The sequence below is a fragment of the Rhinolophus sinicus genome, chromosome 15 (assembly GCF_057876585.1).
Source record: "Rhinolophus sinicus isolate RSI-liver-muscle chromosome 15, RSI-T2T, whole genome shotgun sequence".
Classification (NCBI taxonomy): domain Eukaryota; kingdom Metazoa; phylum Chordata; class Mammalia; order Chiroptera; family Rhinolophidae; genus Rhinolophus; species Rhinolophus sinicus.
In genome coordinates, this window is record NC_142515.1 from 110,158,707 (window position 1) to 110,181,666 (window position 22,960).

The 22,960-nt window shown below is 42.5% G+C and overlaps 1 protein-coding gene across 2 annotated transcripts in view; it reads right to left on the reverse strand.

The window, feature by feature from the left end:
* The window catches only part of TRIM2 (tripartite motif containing 2), a 134,071-nt gene extending 112,836 nt beyond the window's left edge, over positions 1 to 21,235 (reverse strand). Inside the window, exon 1 of one of the 2 annotated variants that reach the window (XM_074338427.2) lies at positions 21,059 to 21,235. The gene's annotated coding sequence lies outside the window, so the exon portion shown is untranslated. The remainder of the gene's footprint in view (positions 1 to 21,058) is intronic. The other variant, XM_019722550.3, reaches the window with a different exon arrangement.
* Positions 21,236 to 22,960: the final 1,725 nt, after the last annotated feature.

The window sequence follows — 22,960 nt, forward strand, 5'->3', positions numbered from 1 at the left end:
CAGTTCCCACCACTCAGACCAGATTGTCCCTCAGGCTGTCACATGGCTTCTCGGCCTCGGCATTATTGATATTTTGGGCTAAATAATTCTTTGTTGTGGGGACAGTGCATTGTGGGATGTTTATCAGCATCACTGGCTTCTACTCACTAGTTGCCAGAAGCACCTCTTCTCCCTCCTCCATTGTGACACCCAAAAATGTCTCCAGACACTGCCAAATGTCCCATGATTTTGCCCGCAGGGGAAAAATCAGCTCTGGTTGAGAACCACTGGTCTAGCAATTTTCTCAGCCCTTGTTCACAGTGGTCTAAGGAACAGTCAGTTTTAATAACAAAAGCACCTTCCTTTGTTCACACCCACTCATTGGCTGCTCATTGAACCCAATCTTTCTTAACAAACTACTCCTTAAGTGAGCATCCTTGTCTCTGGTCCTGCGATTCTCCTCATGTAATTTCCCGTGTCTATGTCCTGTCTACCCACCTCCTTTCTGAGCTCCCTGAGACTGGAGGCACATTCTGCCTGATTAGCATAACTCATCCCAGAATCGTCCCTACTGCACACAGGGCTTGTGACAAAGCAGAAATACAATAAATGTTATTGGCTAAACAACTCCTCAGGGAGGCCTGGCTCTTTTCAAACACAAAGACACAGTTGCTCAAGATCACACATGTAGACATCGGAGCAAACGTGAAAGGAACATCCCCAGAAAATGACAGGCTGGCCGTCCCCGCTATGATTCCAGATCCACGTACGCTGAGAATGCAGGAGGCCGCCGAGTACCCTCACGCCAGGATCGCACAGCCTCCAAGATGGATGTTCTTTTCACTTTATGTAAGTGAGGTTGAAACTGAGTAAACTTGGAGTGAAAAGGCCCACAGGTCAAAACGAAACAGGCTGGGATTTCCAAATTTTATGATAAGTGAATAGCTGTTTTGATGAGGAGCCTGCCATTCAAGGAACTAACCACATTCGATGCTCTTTTGGCCAGAAAGTTTTTGTGAAAAGAAAGAATCAACAGTGTTCTTAGGGAACTACAGTGAAAATGACTCATTCATTTGTTCACGCATTCTTTTTTCAGTCATTAGATGAATACATCGAAAGACAAAAATGGAGACAAAGGGCAAATCGCTGTGGAACAGTGCTGCCGAGGGAACATCAGGAATGTCTGTCTAGGAAATTCGCCCTAGAAAATGGTATGTGAACATGAAATAGGACACCATTTGCACAATTTGACTCCTATAAGAAGGAATGACATTTCCCACCATAGGGAAAATGGCAGGGGCAGATGGATGCTTTGGGTGGAAGAGCATCAGCAGACATGAGGCAGGCAGCTGGGCCTGTGCTTCCTTAGAGGTTTCTCACATCTGAGAGACACCACTCCATTTTCCCAGGACAGGAAAAAGCAGCAGTATTGATGCAATGACCTGAATTCTGAAGGGCCGATCTTGGCCATGGATACAGTAGAGTTTCACTTTAAGGTCAATCACAGGCGAGCAATGCTGAGCTCACCTATCCTTAAACCTGGGATCAAAAACACACCCAGGCAGGGCGGCGGGTTGGCTCTGTTGGTTAGAGTGCAGTGCTCATAAGACCAAGGTCACCGGTTCGATTCCTACATGGGCCGGTGAGCGGCACCCTCCACAACTAGATTGAAAACAACGACTTGACTTGGAGCTGATGGGTCCTGGAAAAACAAACTATTCCCCAATATTTCCCAATAAAAATCAATCAAACAAACAAACAAAAAAACCCACCCAGGCAAGAGCCAGGGAGAATGGGGCTCTCCTCCACGTGCCCAGAGGGCTTCTTGTCACTGAAGCTGCTCCTACCCTCCAAGGAAGTAATTAAGGTTAAATGAGGTCATAATGGTGGGGCCTGATCCAACAGGATTAGTGGCCTTATAAGAAGAGACTCTGGTTTCCTCTCTCCACGCACATACAACGACGAAAGGTGAGGACACAGTGAGTAGGTAGATATCTACAAGCTAGCAAGAGGGCCCTCTCCAGAACCCGACCATGCTGGCACCCTGCTCTCAGACTTCCAGCCTCCAGACCTGTGAGAAAATAAGTTTCTGTTGTTTAAACCACCTAGTCTGTGGTGTTTTGTTCTGGCAGCCTTGGATGCTACTGTAGTAAAAAGAACCACATACTCCCCCTCCCCCCATGAACTAGAATCCCTGCTAAGAGAATACATAAGCTAGTACTTAGAACAACAGTACAAAGCTCATTATATGAGAGTTAGCTCTTGTTATCATTATTATTATAATTATAACAGCGCATTCTCCTGAGGTCCCCCTCCTCAGCCCTTGTTATCTTTTTACACCCCCAGAAGGTTCTATGTGACAGTTGAGACAAGGGTATAAGCACATCTCTTTGAGGGCAGGGTCTCCCCAGCACTCAGGAGACAATGTGGCACAAGTGGGCACTTGATACATATTTACTGAATGAATGAATGAATGAATGAATGAATGAAAGCATTGCTCTGTGGGGTGCCTAAAGGAGCTGGCAGGAGTGGTATTTTTCCCAAGGGACTTTCAAAAAATATTTTTGGGCATGATTGCAATCCTGAAAACTTGGCTTTCAAAGGCTGTGTGCTCTGAAAGCTAAGGTATGGGACCTGGGAACTCTTGCCTCTGCTTCCGGCCATGTCCCAATTACCTGCATGACCTGACACTGTCTAGAGCTCCATTTTCCTGATAAGAATAATAATACCCACATCCGAGGGGTATAATAAAAATTAATGAGATGGAATGTGAAATGCGCTATGAGCTTCACAAAAGAAAACCTTACATTATTATCAAGCAAAATTATTAAAAGTGTACCCAAAACAGCATCGAGTTCAGGGGGCTGCTAATTTTCTGAAGACAAAGTATTGCTCTTGTTTTAGTTTGCTTCATAGAGGCAAGGTTAGCTCTCTGAAGAGAAAGCAAATTCATTGCAGGTTTCAAATAGAAAGTGAAAATATCTGCCCTCACCTCCTTACCAGCTTAAGTAAAACTTAGTTTAGTATTCTGAGAATTTGATGTGGTTTGGAAGAGAACTCCAGGGCTGCACGATGCCTGTCCAGTTAACCATCACAGATCTGGCAACAAAAGTGTGACAATTAAAGGTTGTCCTCCTCCTAAAATGGCCATCTGCATTCGGGTCCCTGGTGTGAGAGCTGCAGGGCTGCCATGTCCTGAGGTTTACACACACAGATACTGGCGTCCAGCTCCACTATGATACTGCCACGAATAAGGTGTTGATTTTCTAAGCATCCCTTAAAAAACACTCAGGTGGCATGTCTTAGATAACCATGGTAAAGGGAGTTTACAAAAGAAAGGGAGTTACTTTTCTTTAAAAAGAAAAGAAAAATCCAAATGAGAAAGAAGAATTTTTTTGTATCTCTAGCTTATTGTCACTTCTACCTTTTGTGCTTCAAATTTCATATATCTGACACTCTCCTGTACTCAAGTTCAATTCTAGGTCCCTAAATATAGCAGTTTTCCCCCGTGCATTTTCCTAGATCTACGATACAACTACCATACAACACCTTCCCCATTATTCCCAATCCTGCTTCCCAGAGTTCTGCCTGTTGTAGTCACAGTGAGGCCGTCCTTGTTGCGGTGTTAGAAATTCTCACCTACGCAGCAGTCAAGAGTGGAGAATGTTGTCCTGTGCACGTCATTTCCAATCACTGCCGGATGGAATCAATACACCAGAAAAAATTGCACCGGCACTTGATAAACAGGTGAGAACAGGGATCGTTTAAGCCTCCTGAAAGTATCCAGCCATTCAAGAGTTGCTCAAATTTTGTTCAGATACATATGGTTAATCAACATCTTGAATTCATTTGATAAAAGTGACTTGAGAGATATGATTTGTTCATCCTTGTGAGTTTATTTTCATTTTATCTGTCTTTACAGCAAAGCACCAAGCCTCTGTATCTCTGGCCTTGGATACAAGGTGGGCACACAGCAGGCATTCAATACACATTTGTGTGCTAAAGGAACAGTTATGATCAAACCCAGGCTCTCATCAATACAGACACAATTCCAGACGATATTAGGAGTGGAAACCTCCCGAAAACTGGGCATCACCAACTCCCCTAATGAAGTGCTTCCACAGTCAGTTAAAAATCACTGTAATGGACAACTGCCCCAGTTTCTCAAAAAAAAAAAAAAAAAAAAAGAGTCAATCTCATTAAAAGTGCAGGGGGTGGGGAGACTCTAGGAAAAAAGTACAGGAGACATACCAAAAACAACATGCACGTACGTTCCATTCTGATTCTACAAACTATAAAAAGATGCTTTTGAGACCATTTGAGTATGGACTAGGTATTAGATAATATTAAAAATTACTGTTAATGTTTTAGGTATGATAATTATGTGGTGGTTATGTGATTTTTTTAAGCCCTCATCTGTTATCCATGTTGAAGTATTTAAAAATGAAATGACATGTCTGGGATTTGCTTTCAAATAGAACAGGAAAAAAACAAAACCTAGCAAAAAACGTTGGCGAAATGTGGATAATTATTGACACTGGCTTTGGGTTCACTGAGGTTTGTTATGCTATTCTTTCTACTTTTGTGTAACTTTGAAATCTTCCAAAAGAAAAATATTTCAAAAGTTACTGAAACCACAATCTCCAACCCTTGAACTAGAATGTACCATCTTTTTTCCATTAGCTAATTCAGTGCATACTTACTGAAACTCCATTATGTTGACAGCATTGGGGTAGGAACTGCGAGGGGTCCAGAGTGACATAAGACATGATCAAATATCAATATGTCTAGGATAAATATCTATAGTAGTTGATATTTGGCCACTGGGGCATGGAAAACTCTGATCCTTCCCAGATGTTGGGTATGCTAATCTGCAGCCCAACAGCCTGAGTTCTAAAGCTGGATACACCCTTTACGAACCAGGCGATCTTGGGCAAACCACTAACCTTTTCTCAGCCTCCAGTTTCTCATTTATGAAAACACAGCTAATGGTAGTACTCCCTTCATAGGGTGGTCATGTGTATTAAGTAAGATAACAATAGGCCCAGCCTAGTACCTTCCTAGGCTATTGAAAAGGAGTTGCTAATAATAGTTTACATTATTTTCTGGTTATGACTAGCCCACCAGTAGCCCTTCATGCGATTAGAAAAGAGGTGGTCCTTTCTCAGGCCTGGAGTAGCTCTGAACAAGGGTGAAGGGCTTGGTGAGTGGAGGGATGGCTGGTTTCACCCCACAAGGGTCCCCCTTGTCTAGGACTCACGGTTACGCTATGTAGGGCCTCTGAATAGGTTTCCCAGGCCCACCCTGATCCCTGTCAAATTTCCCAAGAGGAATAAAAGCTCCAGAGCTTGCCTACGATTTAGCATGTGGGTGAATGTATTCAGCACTCAGAAAGCAGACACTAGGCGTTAACAAACTTGGTTGGGGATTGTTGTGGCAGGATGGCCGGGTTTTGAAAAAAGCATCTATGCAGTAGATGTTTTGTAACTAATTCCCCCCAACACTACCCGCTTCACGACCACTCTGCTCCTCTTCCAGGCTGGGGTAAGGCTAAACATGCCATTCCTGATTGATTTTAAAATTGTACAGATGCTCCTTGACTTATGACCCAATAAACCCATGGTAAGTTGAAAATATTGTAAGTCAAAAATGCATTTACTGCACCTACCCTACTGAACATCATAGCTTAACCTAGCCTACCTTAACCATGCTCATCACAATATCCAAAAAATGCTGTCAACACAGTAGACTGTAGAGCACCATTTGTTTACCCTTGTGACCACGTGGCCCACTATGCTCACTGTCCCTGCCCAGCATCACAAGAGAGCATCGCATCGTGCAGGAAAAGATCAAAAGTATGGTTTCTACAGAATAGGATGGTTTTCGCACCATCACCAAGTTAAAAAACTGTGAGTCGAAACATTGTAAGTTGAGGACTGTCTGTATTCTCACTTCTCCTATATGGTGGTAAGAGGGTTGGTGGCTAATGTATGAACGAAGATTAATTTGAATGTGTCACTTGAAATGAAAGTTACTTTATCATCAGCCTTGATTACACGTTGTCTTGTTTTGTTTCCGCCTCCTCCTTCTCTTCCTTCTCCTCTCTCCCTCCACTCCCCCTCCTTCCTCAATTCAAAGGCTGACACTGTTAGCCCCAACAATCAGGCCATTCTCTTCCGCATGTATTTTGCTTTGCAGTGGATTGGAATGTACCATGCACATCCTGGCTGCAGGCGCCATTGATGCTTCCATGGACGGTCAGTCACACAACTGCACATCTGTTTCGTCCATGCAGATGAAGCTACAATGTGCCTGATTATATGGATGCTGTTGCAGAGAGACACATGCCTCGTTCACACAAAGTACTGTGCTGCAGGGGGAAATATACATGGCTCACATGTGCGCCATATTTAGGCATGAGTAGATGCCACGCATAGACCGTCAGAAATCAAAAATTCAAATCCATTCCAATTCCAATCCATCTGAAAGGCTGGAGAAATATTTCACAAAGTTGGTGCTTTTGTCAATGTTATGGCAAAGGATCACAGGGAGCCTTCAGCAATACTAAATTTTTTACATATGCTATGGTTTAGGAATATTTACTTTTTCAGTAAAACATCTTATATATATATGTATATATTCATATATACCCTATATACTCACACATATACATTTGTATACATTTATGAAACTTGAATCATACCAGAAAAATGACAGGTAAAAATGCTACCTCAAATAGTCAAGTAAAATTACACCAAAATTCATATACCAAGGTAGAGTGTGATAAGAAGGGCGTACTAGGTCAGACAATTAAGTCTGTGAACTCGTCCTAGAAAATGTGCTACATACCTCATTGATGAATATCACCATGGTCACCTTAAAAGTACTCCCCTTGAAAAGCTATGCACTGACACCAGTGCCTAGTCCACCCTTCAAAGTAATTTTGGAACTCTTTCTGGAATGGCCATCAGAGCTGTCATCGTATTACCCTTGATGTCCTGGATGTCATCAAAATGTCTTCCTTTCAATATTTCCTTTATTTTCGGCTAAAGCAAGAAATCACTGGGGGCCAGATCAGGTGAGTAGGGAGGGTGTCATTTGTTTACTGGCTTAAAACTCCCTCACAGACAGTGCCACGTAAGCTGGTGCATTGCCATGATGCAAGAGCCATGAATTGTTGGTGAAAAGTTCAGGTCGTCTCACTTTTTCACGCAGCCTTTTCAGCACTTCCAAAGAGTAAACTTGGTTAACTGTTTTTCCAGTTGGTATAAATTTATAATGAATAATCTCTCTGATATTAAAAATGGTTTGCAACATCGTTGCAACAAGTTTGTGAATTTAATTGTCAGGTCTCATATTACACAGTTTTTCTTCGAATAACCCAGTAACTAAGACTCTTGCCTCCCAGATAAAAAGTGTAAAGATAATTAAATAAATACAGTATGTTAAATCTATACATTAAAACGCAGTGCATCAGTTCACATTTTCTGAGGCATGGAGTCACAATGATATATTTTTTTCAAGAATCGACTGGAACTAATGGGCCCAAGTCTGTCATGAATAACAACCTCTCTGCTCTTCAATATAGATTGATTTCTTGAAGAGAACAAATTGCCTCCACTACTACAGAATTTATATCAAACAAAAATCTTTTAAAGAATTTTGAATAAGTACTAGATTAGAGCTGAAAAAAATCAACACTTTGAAAATGTATTTTTAACAATGCAATTAAATCAACCACTATTTATTACTATACTTTCTAATTTAACAAACATGATTTTATATCTTCAAGCCTATTCAACTGGTTTCATCTGTGAAAATGGAAAGTCAACATTTTGAGTTATTTCAACAAAAATATAGTTTTAATCTCAATTGTGATTATCCAATATGTGTGTTATTAAGGTCATTTTCTTCTAACTCTGTGCTTTCTACTGCTTGCCTTCAGTCACTTTATAGCTATATACAGGTTTTTTTCTGCTTTCAAAAGCAGTGAATGATCTTTGCATCAATTCAATTTTCATCTATTATTCTACCACACAGAAATGATTACTTAAAAATTTAGCATCATCCCAGATGGTTCTAGACAAACATTAGTAAAACAGTGCTTATTAAAACAAACCGATGCACAGTAATTTATAACTTCTTTTACTTTTCTACCAATATATCATGGATAACTTTCCTTATGGAAATATTTAGTGCTATAAGCTCATTTCTCGGTGTATAGTTGCATAGCATGCTGTTTTATAGATGTAGAATAATTTATTTGACCAATCCCCTAATGTGGGTAAATTAATATTGTAAACAAATGTAGAAACAAAACAAAACAAAACAAATCAACCTATCCTTGTACATTCATTCACTTTTGCAAATTTAAGTAGCTGGCTATATTTTCCGTTGTTTTTTTTTTTTAAATCACCATATAAAACTCTAGAAATAAATTAGCAAATGAGACTTGGAAAGTACACATATTCATATTTTTTATTACTTAAACATATTTTGTCATTTTCTATGCTTCAGAGCCAGAAAACATATAGAAGACATACTCTAGGTGGAGGGATTTAGGACCACTTTCAACAACCCTTGCAAACCTACGCCCATTTGGGGACAGAACACCTGGCCTGTCTCCTCCCTAAATTGTGTTGTTTGGGAAGCCTTGACCACAGTGTGTCTGCATCTCTCCTCTCCTGAACTTTTCTCTGGCCAGTTGCTCCTCTTCTTCCATTCTTAACCATGGGAGAGGTACGGTTCTCTGCCACTCCATGGTCTTATGTTTAACCCAGAGGCAAAGATAATTCAAGCTGAGAAATATCCACGTTAATTCTAAGTATGGCAGTGAACTGAAAACAGATTACCTTCTTAAAGACACCAACGGTAAAGCCAAACATGAAAACTGAGTAAGATTTCAAAATAAACATTGTTTCTTTGCCATTTTGTCGGACAGCTTTTGATCCTTTTGTAAGACAAAATTTTCATTCAGGACTTCTTTCTATGTTGCAATTTGCCACTGCATCATCCTTATGTCATCATATATATTTTCAATGGCCTGTTTGTTTAGAGACTTTTTCCTTTTCTTATTGCCAATTCTGTGAACAGTGAGTTATTTCAGCGGGAAATGCCATACTATCTTTGCAGAAAGATCACGTATGCAATTGTATTTCTTTGTGCTTTCATTGGTTTGGTTGGTGTATTATTAAATAAAGTGTTTTTAAAAATACAAAATAGATAGCCTAGGTTAAAGAGAAATAAAATTCAAATGTGCTTTTTGCTCCCTGGGCTTTTATGGTTCATTTTTAGCTTGGAGTCACCAACTGCAGGGCTTAGGGAACTTGACCAAGGTCAGACAGCTAGTAACTAGTGGAGCCAAGATTTGAACCCAAACATTCTGGCTGCAGAGTCCAAATTCTTGATATTACTATACGGCTGATTCTACCGCACACAGCCAGCTCTGTGGTTAAGTAAAAAATTAAAATAATAATTATAATAATAATAATGACCTCTACTCAAGAAGAAAAATTTAATCTGAAGTCACCAGACAGACTCCTGGAAAGTAGAAGCAACACCAAACTGAAACCTGAAGATTAAAGTGAAGTCTGCATAGTTTATACTGTATACCGAATGCAGGCATACCAGATTCTGTACACTTTCACGCTCTCAGAATTGTGGAAATCAATTTTATCCACCCAAAGCAGAAGAATTCTTAGAAGACTCCTTAGTCTTAGAAGAAATTAAATGTTCCCACTAAAGAAAAATCCTCCCAGCACTGCCGTTTGGAATCTCCCAAAGAACCAACTGGCTCACTGCCAGATAATTCTTCAAAGGAGATCCACTAACTGCCAAACCCACCAATCACACAAAGACTGCAATCAAACATTTTAGAGCCTCACTCTTAAGTATGTGTGGACTGTCCAAGTTCACCAGACATTTGAAAAAAGAGAAAGTCTAAAACCAAAAAAATCCAAACAAACAAAAAAGGAACTCACAGTCCACAGAAACAATACAGGTAGCAGAAGAAAGGTTTTTAAAATCCACTGTATTTACTATCTTTAGAGGCCCCCTCCCCTAAAAGAATATATTGCATCAGAATACATAGGAAGAAAAGATAGTTCACATTGAAGAAACTGAAAAGGCAATGGCAAAGGACGTTCCAGTACCAATAGTAGAGACTAGACGGCAGAGGAGTAGCCTTCAAAGTTCTGAGAAAAAGATGATTTTCATCTGAGAATTCTATACCCAACCACACTATGAAGTGTGTGGGTAGAATCAAGTCATTTCAGATATGTAAAAAACCTTCTATGTACCTTTTCTTTAAAAACTACTGGAGGATGTATTTCAGAAAAACAATTAAATCAAGAAAGAAAAAGACATTGGGGTCCAAAAAAAAAGAGAATCCAAAACAGGAGAATGAGAATGACAAAAGCAACTCCCAAAACAACTGCATAGTGGGAGTAGAGGAAAAAGCAGCCCAAACTGGCGTGGAACTGAGGCCTAAGAGAGAAAAATCTCAGAGGGGAGGGAAGACATGGAGTCAATGAAATGTTTGAAATTTTTTGAATGAAAAAAAAAAAAGATCAATTATGTGATATAGCTGCTGGATCGTTTGAAAAAAATATTAATGAAAGTCCTGTAGAAAATATAATGAGAAAAATGAAGTGATCATTAGCTCTGGGTAAAAAAAATGCAGTATAGGGATGGCCGGGTGGCTCAGGTGGTTGGAGCACTGTGCTCCTAACATTGACGTCGCCGGTTTGATTCCCACATGAGCCAGTGAGCTGCACCCTCTACAGCTAGATTGAGAACAACGGCTTGACCTGGAGCTGGGCTGCTGTGAGCGGCCTGGTGGCTGGCATGGGCAGCCGGCAGCCGGCGAGAGATGCTGTGAGCTGCTGTGAGCTGACTGGTGACCGACTGGCTCAGCTGGGTAGAGCGCAAGGCTCATAATACCAACATGGACCAGTGAGCTGTGTCCTACACAACTGGACTGAGGACAACAGCTTGACTCGGAGTTGGAGGGTGGGAGGGGGGAGGGGGGAAATGCAGTATATAAAAGGAAACATAATTATAGTAAACTACTTGGCTCAGCAGTGACAATATTTATATAGTTATAATAATATAAATAATGATTCAATCAAGACATACTATAATTAAGTTGCTGGGAAGGAAAAAGAGAAAATAGAGTATAGGAGAGGAAGCTAAATTCTCATCTACTGTGACTGATAATACCTAAATTGATCAATAAATAGTAGTGTATGTATATGTATGGAAATTCCAGGAAGGATATATGAGAGGCTGGTAATATTCCTGTCTTCAGAGTGGGAATTAGGAACGCTGGGGACCAGGGTGAGAAGAAGATTTTTCATTGTTTTTATCCTTTTTTTTTCTTTTGAATTATGTAAATAAATTGCTATGTGAATAAAAAAAGCAAAGAAATAGCAGGAAGAGGACAATTTCCACAAGCATGGAAACAAAGAATGGCTAAGAATATTGAAAGGGGTTGTCTTCAGGGAGGACGATTGGGAGATGAGGTAGTAGGGAGGTAAGAGACTGCTAAGGATAATTAGCTTTTAAAAATACCATTTTGTTTTTAAATTTAATTTAACAAAATTTCACTTTGTTTTCAAAATTAAGTGCATGTATTTATTTATATAAATAAAAAAGTTAAAACAACATTAGACTACGAGGACATTTTCCAGGGAGATGCTAACTTAATTGTACAGGGAAACTGGGTGAAAGAAAACTTGCCACAGTGGGAATTTGTGCAGATATCAACCCTGCGTGAGCAAAATGCTAATGTCCTTAATAACACTTTTCTTCAAACACTTCTTGTCTACAAAGGTACAATGTAAAGTGGATTTGTATGCAGATAACAAAAATAAATACAACTTAAGTCACAAAACAGGGACATGTCTCTCAGGTTTCTTACTTTGCACGCAGCACATGTTTTAAGATGGAAATTTAGAAAACTGATTCCAGAGTACACAATAGGAGTTATGATTTTGGAGAATCAATAATCTACAAGTTTCAGAAATTCACAGAAACCACCTAACTGCATTAAATCAACGATGCAAAGCAGTCTTGTATATGACCGCATGCACTTGGGTAGCATAAAGGTTATTTTCCCCATGAGTTCTTGGAGAAACTAGGTTCTTACATGTTTTAGGGTTCCACCTTCAAAAAACTATCACCCGTAAGAAAGACATCCTCTCACCCCTCAACTCTAGAGAGCATGGTATATGTCTCAACTCCTTTCTTTAATTCACTTGGTCCAGTGGTAACTGATCACTTGGGCGCAAGTGGCCAAAAGAAGATTCACCTAGAGTCGCGTCCTGGTTTCCAACTCTGTGGTCTGTTGGAGCTGCCTCACTGGGAAGAAGAGTCCTTCTAATCACTAAGGTACCATTTTCACTGAAGCCTGTAATAGCAGAGACCTGCTATCCCTCTTGCTCTGCCTCAGTTCAGAAGCTACTGTTTTGCATTTACTCATTTACTCACTGTGGTGGTGAATTCTATGTGTTTACTTGACTGGGCCACAGGGTGCCTAGACATCTGATCAAACATTATTCTAGATGTTTCTGCAAGAATGTTTTTGATGACATTACCATTGTAATTGGTAGAATAAAGCAGATTGCCCTCCATAATGTGGCTGAACCTTATCCAATCAGTTGAAGGACTGAACAGAACAAAAATACAGACCCCCTCCTGAGTAAGAGAGAATTCACCAGCAGACTGCCTTTAGACTTCATCTGAAACACTGTCTCTTCCAGCCTGTCACCTTTTGAACTAGAACATTGGCTCTCCCTGGGTCTCTAGCCTATGGTCCCACCCTGCAGACCGAACTTGCCAACCTCCATAATTATGTGAGCAAATTCCTTATAATAAACAAACAAACGAACAAACGAAGTAAATAAATATCCCGTTGGTTCTGTTTCTCTGGAGAACACTAATACTCTCCTTCAAACAAATTCTTATTGAACACAGACTATATGCCAAGCAGTAAGCTAAGTGTCAGGACAAAGAGTTAAAATTACAGTCCAAACCCTTGAAGATTTAGGAATTTGGCAATAACGTAGACAACAAATAGTTTCTTCGAAGAAAAAGTTGGCAAGTTGGCCCCACATAGAGAGAATGTGCACATGTGTTTCATTTAGGAGCTGGAGGCTTCACTGGGCTTATTCATGATTAAAGCCTGACCAAGTTTGCTTAAGCACTTGGTTTTTACAGTCTTGCTTTATCTGTTTTTTCCAGTGGTTGTAAAGGTTCCAGTGAAAGACTACAAATTTCCACTCCCTAACAATAAGTCATCTGCAGAGAACGTAGTGCATTTACTGGCTGGTGGTCCATGGAGTAACCCTACTTACCCTTTCGTATGGGTCTTAGATATAGTTTACCACCTTGGAATAATGCCCAACATTCAGTCATCTAGGAAATGTGTTGGATATGCGTTGTAGATGTTGGCTTGTGAAAACTAGATGATACAAAGAAAACTTACAACTGTACTGTCTTGTCTTTTAGTTCTTTGAGCATGAACCATTCACTAATTAGAGAACTCTCGTGAAACCCAAACTGGGCAACAGAACATTCCAAGGGATTCTTCTGTGCATCATATTAGATGTAGACTAGACTGGAAAGAGCACTGGCTTTAAACTCAGACAGGTCTGAGTTAAACTCCTGTGCTTGCTTCTTAGTAGCTGGTGACCTTGGAGAATTTATTCAACCTCTCTGGGCTTTGGCTTTCTTTCCTCTAAAATGGACAACAATACCGTGCCACAGGATTCCTGTTAGGACTGAATGGGACCATCCATGCACAGTAATAAGGACACTGCCTGCCATACACTACACATGCTCAATCAATGGAGGTTACTTTTTAACATGGAGCGTTGGTGTACCTTTGATCCATGTCTGTGCTTGTAAAAGTGGGGGTTGGTTATAAACATTTACTGGCCAAGTGTTTCTGTGTAAAGGAAGGATTACAGTCCTCATTTCAAAATTTTGTGTTGAGTTTTTAGGACAAAGGACCTATTTTAGTTCAAGTACAAGAAAATCTTTGTTACTCAGAATACTAGAGAATTGGTGGTAAATGGATCGCCAAAGAATCTGGCCAGTAAAGAGTTAATTCACACTGGGCAAGATGATCTGCCTGGTCTCCCTCTCCCTCCTGGGGGGAAACATAAATGTGAATGAAAGAACAGAAAATGGAAGGCCTTACTGTTTGTGAGGCGGAGAGCTAGCCCCCAACCCTCCCCATTCCCCCTTGAAAAATGAAGCCCGGAAAACAATCATCTTCTAAAAATCCTTATACTAACTCACAAGACTGATTTGTTTTCCTTTGGGGAAGCTCATGAGATCAGTGATTTTTGCTGGATTATTTCAGAAATGCTTATTCCTAGAACCTTGGTGGGGTGAGGTGGGGAGTGTCTGATAACACAGCTTACTGAGCTCAGTGATTATGTTGAACAAAGAAATTAAGGACGGGAAGGAAGGGGAAGAGAGGGGAGAGAAATTTCAGAGAAACATTTCACTCAGAAGGTTCATAAAAACACGTTTCAAAACTATAGCGTGAAGATTGCAACTGACTCATATTCTAAAAATTGCACTAAACAGTTCTGGAAAATTGTAAAATCGAGATGTAACAATGGAAACGTAGTATGCATTGCCAAACCAAAAACATAGTAAAGTTGTAACTTTCACTTAAGATAACTGAAAAATAAAGGGGTGTGGGGAAATGTCCAAGAAGAAGAATATACTCGTGGAAATTAGGTGATCCCATACTACATTTTAATAAAAATTTCTGAGCATCGAATTTTCACAAAGCTTATCTGTCACAGAAGTAACTGGCAGTCACGGCTTAACTATATCATTAAACTCAAAGCTACTATTAGTTCTCGGAAAGGCTGGAGTCCAATGCAGTGCTGACCGTAGACCACAGTTTACCCACAAAGCATCGTGGGAGATGGTCTTCTCACAGGTTGAGAGGGCTGTATTTAAATTCTGATCAACGTGTTCAAGTATTAGAGTTTGAATTATAGACCTCCCCCCAAAAAGAAAAAAAAAACATCCAAGCAGAAATTCAAACGGTCATACGGGAATGTGTAAAAATTCAGTAAGCTTTTTATACAAGTGGTACAAGAAAGCTTTCATTTCCTAAAGACTCTACAAAGGCTCCATATTGTCTTGGGAACAAATTCAACGTCCTCATTCTGATGTTGAAGTTGGGTAGAGTCGCATCTTATGTCTTTGTCTTTCTAACCATACTCAACACAGGTTAAACATCTGTGTTCCATGAACCACACTGGACCCTCTACATCAATCCTCTACATTCCTTAAAATAATGCAGTGGTGATCCCCATTTACAGATGAGGAAACTGAGACTCTGCGTGTGGAGCAAATTGCTCACACACCTTTGGGACACAGCTCCCAATCATCTGATTCTAGAAAGAAGGCCTATCTTCTTTCTCCCCATAAACTATCAAAAAAGAGACGCCAAATCCATGCCTTTTGAGCCACTGCGTAAGCTGTTTGCCTTTGGGTGAAAAATGCCTCCACCTTCTCTACTTACCTTCCAGTTCTAGACCATTCCTCAAAGCCCTGAAGTCACTAGCCAGAAGGTCCCTGATTATACTCACAAACACCAATACCCCCTCTTCCAGCGTTTGATTAGACAGTCTAGCCCTCCACCCGATACTCTCTTTGTTATACTCTGTGAGTGTAAATCTTTCTTCTAAACATGGGGGCAGACAGCTAATTTTTAAAATTGTCATATGCTTCCTTCTTTTTCTATGCTTAGGAGAAACAGGGTAATCCAATGAATAGATTTAATTTAAAATTTTCTGCATTTTTGTTGCCCACTATATAACTACATATTAAGAATAATTTTCTCGGGGCCAGCCCGGTGGCTCAGGCGGTTAGAGCTCCATGCTCCTAACTCTGAAGGCTGCCGGTTCAATTCCCACATGGGCCAGTGGGCTCTCAGCCACAAGGTTGCAAGTTCAACTCCTCGAGTCCCGCAAGGGATGGTGGGCTCTGCCCCCTGCAACTAAGATTGAACATGGCACCTTAAGCTGAGCTGCCGCTGAGCTCCCGGATGGTTCAGTTGGTTGGAGTGTGTCCTCTCAACCACAAGGTTGACGGTTCAACTCCCACAAGGGATGGTGGGCAGCACCCCCTGCAACTAGCAACGGCAACTGGACCTGGAGCTGAGCTGCGCCCTCCACAACTAAGACTGAAAGGACAACAACTTGACTTGGAAAAAAAGGCCTGGAAGTACACACTGTTCCCCAATAAAGTCCTGTACCCTTTCCCCAATTAAAAAAAAAAAAAAAAGAATAATTTTCTCTTTGGCCTGCCACTATGTAAGAGTAAGAATAATATACTTTGAAATAAAATTTCCAATGGAATCACTGTTTATTTTAAAAAGCAATTATGGTTCATAGTATTCCATAATTGAGCCCTACTACTATTCTTATGACCCTGATACAACAAGAATCTTTGATCATGTAGGACAGAGATGAACTGAATAGTCATGAATAGACAGCTAAATGTTAGCCAGCACTATCACATCTCCCCTTAATTTTTCAACCATCATCATGCAGAAGTTCAAAAGAATGGATTGGAGTTTTACCTTCTCCCTCTGTCCCTGGACACAGGTAAGTACATCTTCTGTTAGGAGTGAATTTTCCATAAAAAGACAACAGGAAGGTTCTAGAATAGAGAGCAACTGGATAAACTCCTTAAGGAAAAATATCAGTTGCTTATGTAAACTCTGGTAGGCAGCCCATCGGTTGGGATTCCCCACAAGCCACCTGTCATTATCAAGCCAGAAATGGGCAGAACTTCATGTTCCAGGAACGGAGGTAATTAATGTATTTAACAGTCAGCCTGGGCTACAGCAAGAAGACAGATATCAAGTAAGTCTGGTTCCAAAGGACACTGCAGGTTAGTCCCACTTAGAGGAGGATGGAGTGAGAGAAATCAGCCATTCCTGGGTCACAGCCCTGAGGCTGCATGGTGCTTTGAAGGGAGTGACACCCTCAGTTGGGCCTCATAGCACCCCACCTTACATCCTCGTCCTCTGAAGCTGGTTCCCACCTGGTGGCAGAGGCTGACAGGGTGGAATGTGTTCATCTAGGATTCCAGTGAAAGAATCAACCACTGTCTTCGCACAGTCATTAGGAGAGAGAACATCCTGGCCCAGCCTAAGGCCTTGGCAGCTCAATATCAGAGCTGATGTGGCTTCTGCCCACCCTTCCCCATAACCTAAGAAACACATTTCCAGGTTTGGGCAACTAGAATCCAACCGAACACCTGAATCCTACCTCCTTCCCTTTTCTCTGGGCTTTTTCCACATTCTAACTTCAAAACTCTCCTTCCTTTCTCATTGATAGTAAAATCTTTGGATCCCAGGTGCTGTGTTTTCAACTTTGGAGAACCGAGAGACCAGCAAAAGGACTGAAGACAGTACGGCTACAGCTTTGGGAGGTTTTTCATCACCATGGAGGGGAGCCCGGCAGCTGTTTCATCACTCTGGTGTTGCCGGCTTACGCCAGAGCCTACGGAAAGTGAAAAGGGGCAGTGGCTAAAGGACGCTGATTCCATTTATGTACGGTGCCATCTTGCTTAACAAAGCTGTTTTGAACAAACCTGGCTTATGCTCGTCGCGCTGGGGCAAGTGCTCATGTAATCCGCGTGAGTCCCTGCCACCTTGCATGCACAGCTCCCAGGGTCAGCCTGGAAGGTTCCCTGTGCCTCATCACTGGGAAGGAGGGTGGTACCACTCTGGTCTTAGCACTACAATGGGGGAAGTGGGAACAGCCAGACAGGCAGAGATTCTCCTTTCCTGTTACTCGACCTGTCCCCAACATCCAAACAAAATAACAGCAGCCTTAACCCAGAGGGGAGAGGCAGGGAAGAATCCAGCCATCACATTTTTAGGTCTCCTGAATTTTTTCTACCTCTGGCAAAGAAGTTCTTAACTGTGGAAAGGGATGTTGAATGCTTCTGCTTTGCTCGTGGAGACATACTATTTTCCATCACATGTGTGAAAAATGCCTGGCTTAGAGGAAGGCTAGAGGGAGATTTAGGAGATATGTGAACTGGGAACTTTTGAAATCATCCTTCAACATCAGCGTTGCTTGCATGCCTGGACAATCTATGGTCCCTCTACCCGCCATCCCCCTACCCCGGAGACACTGGAAGGCAGCTTCAGGACAGTTTGCAGGCCTCCCAGAGAACAGATCAAGCCTCCCAATCCCCATTCACCCCATCTCCACCACCAGCAGGGAGAGTCAGGGAGCTCAGAATGGTCCACATAGGGGAGAGAGGACAGGTGTGGTTACTTCCTAACTCAGGGGCCCATGGTTACTATCCCCATCTCCAGGGGCCAGCCTCTCTAACTTGCAGTTAGGGGAAAGTTAAGGAACTAGAGAATTTTCCTCAGTCAAATATCCAGAGAGATCTATTGAGGAGTAGACACTCAGCCAGAAAGACATGGAACTTCAGAAAGAATGAGGCAGAGAAGTGTTTCTTTAAGTTAAACAGAAAGCATAAAAAAACACAGAACTCAAGCTAGAAGAGGCCCTGGGAGAGCAGCTCTTCCAGCCCCTGCTCCGCCCCCTGCAGAGAAGGAAAAGTCCAGGGCTGAGGTTGACCTGTGGGCCGGCTTCACCAGATATGCTTTCCTTGGCAAGCACAATATTCTTTAAAGTGTTTTTCTCTTCATTAGTTGCCAACCTTTAAAGCTCTGGAGATTTCATATTAATACATGCAAAACTAGATTTCTAGGTTCCCTTGATAAAGCAGAAGATCTGACAACGGTGGCAGATATCCAGGTATGGATTACACCTGTCCTCCCTAGTTAACCCCCATCAGGCTTGCGTGCTCCCTGCTGGCCTCTGGAGACATTGACTTTGCCACCTCAGGCATGACCAGTGTTTCTCTACCTATAGGTAGTGTTTCCCCCAGGGAGCGCCGACCAAGTATCGATACCTGCACTCGCACTAGTAAGTCAGAATCTGGGCCTGGGAAGGGACCTAGGCCTTCAAAGAGTTTTAAAGCCTCAGGTGATTCTACTGTTAGGTTTAAGAATGGCTAAGGGCAGACCATGAAGGGCAGGTGATAAATTATTCTCTTCTTAAAGCTCCTCAGTGTCTCATTTCTCTTCCACCATTTTTGAAGTTCTTCATTATATCCTATCAAAACCTGGTTTTCTCTTATTCCATTCTCAGCAACTCACACAGCCTTGGATTTTTTTTTTATAAAGCTTCTTAACTGCTTATTTTGGTGGGTCCCTTCTGAACCCCTTCTCTAGTTTCACCAACTTCTTTTTAAAGTACAATGGACAAAATTAGAAACAATACTCTAACTGTTAGTTTACTAGAGTAGAAGTATTTATTTCTGGTTCTATCATGTCATACTTAATATCTCAGAATCACATTAATTTCTTTTCTCAATGCTTCTCTTTTTACTTAAACATCATCTGGTTTTAGTTAACAAGGAATTCATTTGGAAAGACCCTAGAAACCACACTCCAGGATGGAAAACCAAGATTTGGAGCAAAATTAAAACTCCCAATATCAAGTCTCATTTTCTAGTTAGAGGGACACCAACCTTTCCCCAGGGCCATAACCAGTGTGTAAAATTAAAGGGGTCATACGCATATCCATAACAGTTTTAGTTCTTTACCTATAAATTAATTTACAATCATTAGATTAGTTGTTTTTAGGCAATTTCTAAGCTAATTTGTTGACTTTTTCTGGGGGTTATTTAAAATTTTTCCATTTTGTAGGTTTTTTTCTTTCCTACTTGCTCTCATTAAGCCAATCCTCAACTTTCAGGTTATAAAAGTTGAAGACGGAATTAGTGGAAGACGGAATTAGTGGAAGATGGAATTGGAACACCAACACAAATTTTAGCAGCTCTCTATGAGATATTACTCATTATACCTATTTTTCAGATTTAGGAAACAGAGGCCTGGAAAGCTTAAGCAGTTGGACCACAGTTGACTGCCAAAGCCAACATCGCCTGTCTTGCCACTGGCCGGCCCTTTGGGAAAGGTGAAGCCTTTCGTGGCCATCATCAGCCCCTGACACTGGATACCAGACACCACATCAAGAAACCGAACCTCAGAGACGGTGGGAGTTAGGCTTTATTTAGATCTGGCAAGAGCAGAAACTGCGTCTCTATATCACACACTCGGGCCTGAACCAGATGGACGTGGAAATGCACAAGAAACATTGAACATGACATTCTGGAGCCAGTTGACACTGTTAAACGCTCCTTGGAACCCCTAGGAAAAAGCCAAGGTCCTTTCACAAATGTCTAAACCACAGAGAGACCCTTGCACGATGACAGCTCTGTAAAGTTGGAAATCTTGTTCAGAAATAAATATAAAAAGGAAGTTGAACTTCAAGATGCTCTTCAGCAAGCGATAGAAAACACCACACCCCTTTCTTCACCCTCATACTTTGGGGAGAAAGGAGGGAACTGAGGTCTTTTCGCTTTACGTCGTCCATAAAAATGTCTGCCCTGTTAGAATGCAATCTGTGAGGAGGGGAAGGGAAGGCGCGAGCTCGGAGCTCTGAAATCCCAAAGGCGCTGAGATCCCAAAGGAACACCGACAGGCTACCCGCCCTCCCCCCCGCAGCCACGCCCAGGTCCCTGCAGGACCGGCCGCAGCGCACAAAGGTTCCCCCCCTCACCCCCCGGCAGGAAAATACGGGCCTAATCTCATTGTTTCCACCCAACAGTAAAATTCAGCTTCTCCCCTTTCTCAAAAAGGGGCGGAGGGATTGGGGACAGACAGGGCTACACCCGCTGCCGAGGCCCGAGGTTCTTTGTGCATCCGTCCCCATAGCACAGGACCTGTCCCCAAGCCAAGCGCTAGAAACCCGGCACTCAAGCCCCCTCCTGCAGTCGCCTATGTTGTCGCCAGCGCGGACCACCTCCAGACAAGGCGTGGCGAAGTGCCTCGCGAGGCCGACCGCAGCCGGATCCCCCGCGCTCCGGCCTCTCCTCGCGCCGCCTCTGCGTCCGGGCCACCGGGCTGGACGCCTTATGAGCCCAGCCGCGCGGAGCCACGGATACTCACGTTTCCAATTGCTTCCGCGGAATGCGCGCACTGCCCCCGCTACTGGTAATTAGAAAGAAGAAAAAGTGCTCTGAGAGCCGCCTTTCCGGCAGCGCGAAGTGACAAACAGGCCGCCAGCTGAAAGCCCCTCATTTTCTGCAAGCTCACTCAAAAATGCTCCTCGGGGCCGTCAACGCAGCTGCCAGGTTTAATAATTATGTCAGACAGCCCCTCCCCCCATAAAGAGACAAAGATGACAGGCTGGGGACCGAGGTCCGCAAGTTTAACCGCAGGCACCCTATCTCAGCCCCAGCGAGGCCGCAGCTGCAACCACTGTGCAGACACCCACCAGGGAAAGGTTCAAAATGCCAGCCTTGACCTAGGAATTCTCCAGAAACCTCAGTTGTTTCCAATGCACCCCGCGCATAAATACGATACTCTTCCCAACGGTATTTGTGAAACAAAACAAGAGGCAGGCGCGTCTCCAGTTAACCTAACTAACCTACGTCTCAAATGTAAAGGGGCTTTACTTAAAGGAACGCAGCAAACCTCAATCAGATGTCTGCTTGATTGCTGGGCATTGGTGGGATATCCTGTCGCTATGCAAAGCGCAGGAAGCTCATGGAACTGTGCTTCCCTCACGTTTTGGTGGCGCCCACGAACGCTCCCGCCTCTCCAGAGGACTCTGGCCAACAGAACCTTACTGTCTCGGGGGGTCCTTGGCAGATCCTCCTTGACCCGGACCATCTCCAGAGTGCGGACAGCTCCTCGAGAGCGACTGGATTTGACCAAGCCGGAAGGAATTAGTGGTTTTGGTTTGCAAGTGAAAGTGCTTTATAAAAAGTACGGTATATATAACCTATGTACGCAGGGCGCACCGCAGCCAGGCGGCCACGCCCCGCGGGCTCCTCCGGGTCCCGCCCCGCCCAACCTGCCGCACCTGCCTCTGCCAGGAGTGGTTTCCGTGGAAACTCCGGAGAGCGGTTCTCCCTGCGGAGGCGCTGTTACCCTGACAACTGCGACCTAGCGTTAGGCGGTCCAGGGAAGGATGTCGATGGATGCCTGTTTTCAATCATAGATTCAAAGAGATTCAGAGAGTGGTAGGGCAGGAATAGGAAAGCAGTGACATTGGGAATGGAGGCGGAGCCGCGCGAGCCCACCCGTGGGTGGAGTTAAGTGGACATCCCAGACCCCTCGGTACTGCATCACTCATCCCTCCCCCTGACCAAGTGAGTTTAAACGTGGTTTTAGAATGAATTCCATCATTCTCTTCAGCATATTTACTTTTCTCTATTCTGCTTAAGATACTATTTTAAAGTTATTTTCTACGGACTCAGCACTAACTAGCTCGAGGTAGAAGTGAGGAGAGGCCCATAAAGATGTGTGGAGGGGTGACCTGGGGAATGATAGTATTTGACTGAGAATGATCTTGTGCACAGAAATTTCTGAATACAACCTAGCACCGTCAGGCTATGATGTACACATGTTTACAAAATTAAATGCACTATTTCAGGTGAAGGTTTTGGGTAGGGAACAGGGAAGGGTGGATGAGACTACCCACATATGTTTAAAATTTAAATGTTCCTATTCCATCTGGTTACTTTTGGGTATGGGCATTTTGTATTCATCAAATCACAAATAGGAACTAAAAAATAAAATGAAACAAGTTCATGAGCTTTAGTGTAAGGCATAAGAAGACTGAAAACACACACACACACACACACACACACACACACACACACACACTGTATTGGTTTCTCCTTACTATAAATTGTATATTTCATATCTGAGTTACTAAAAGTTAAAAATCAGGGGCCTATTTGAATTAAGATTTCACTGCATACATCACAATACGATGATAATCTCTGGGTTGAGACTTTTCATGCTGGTTGTCAGCTGGGGGCTTCTCTCAGCTCTGTAAGT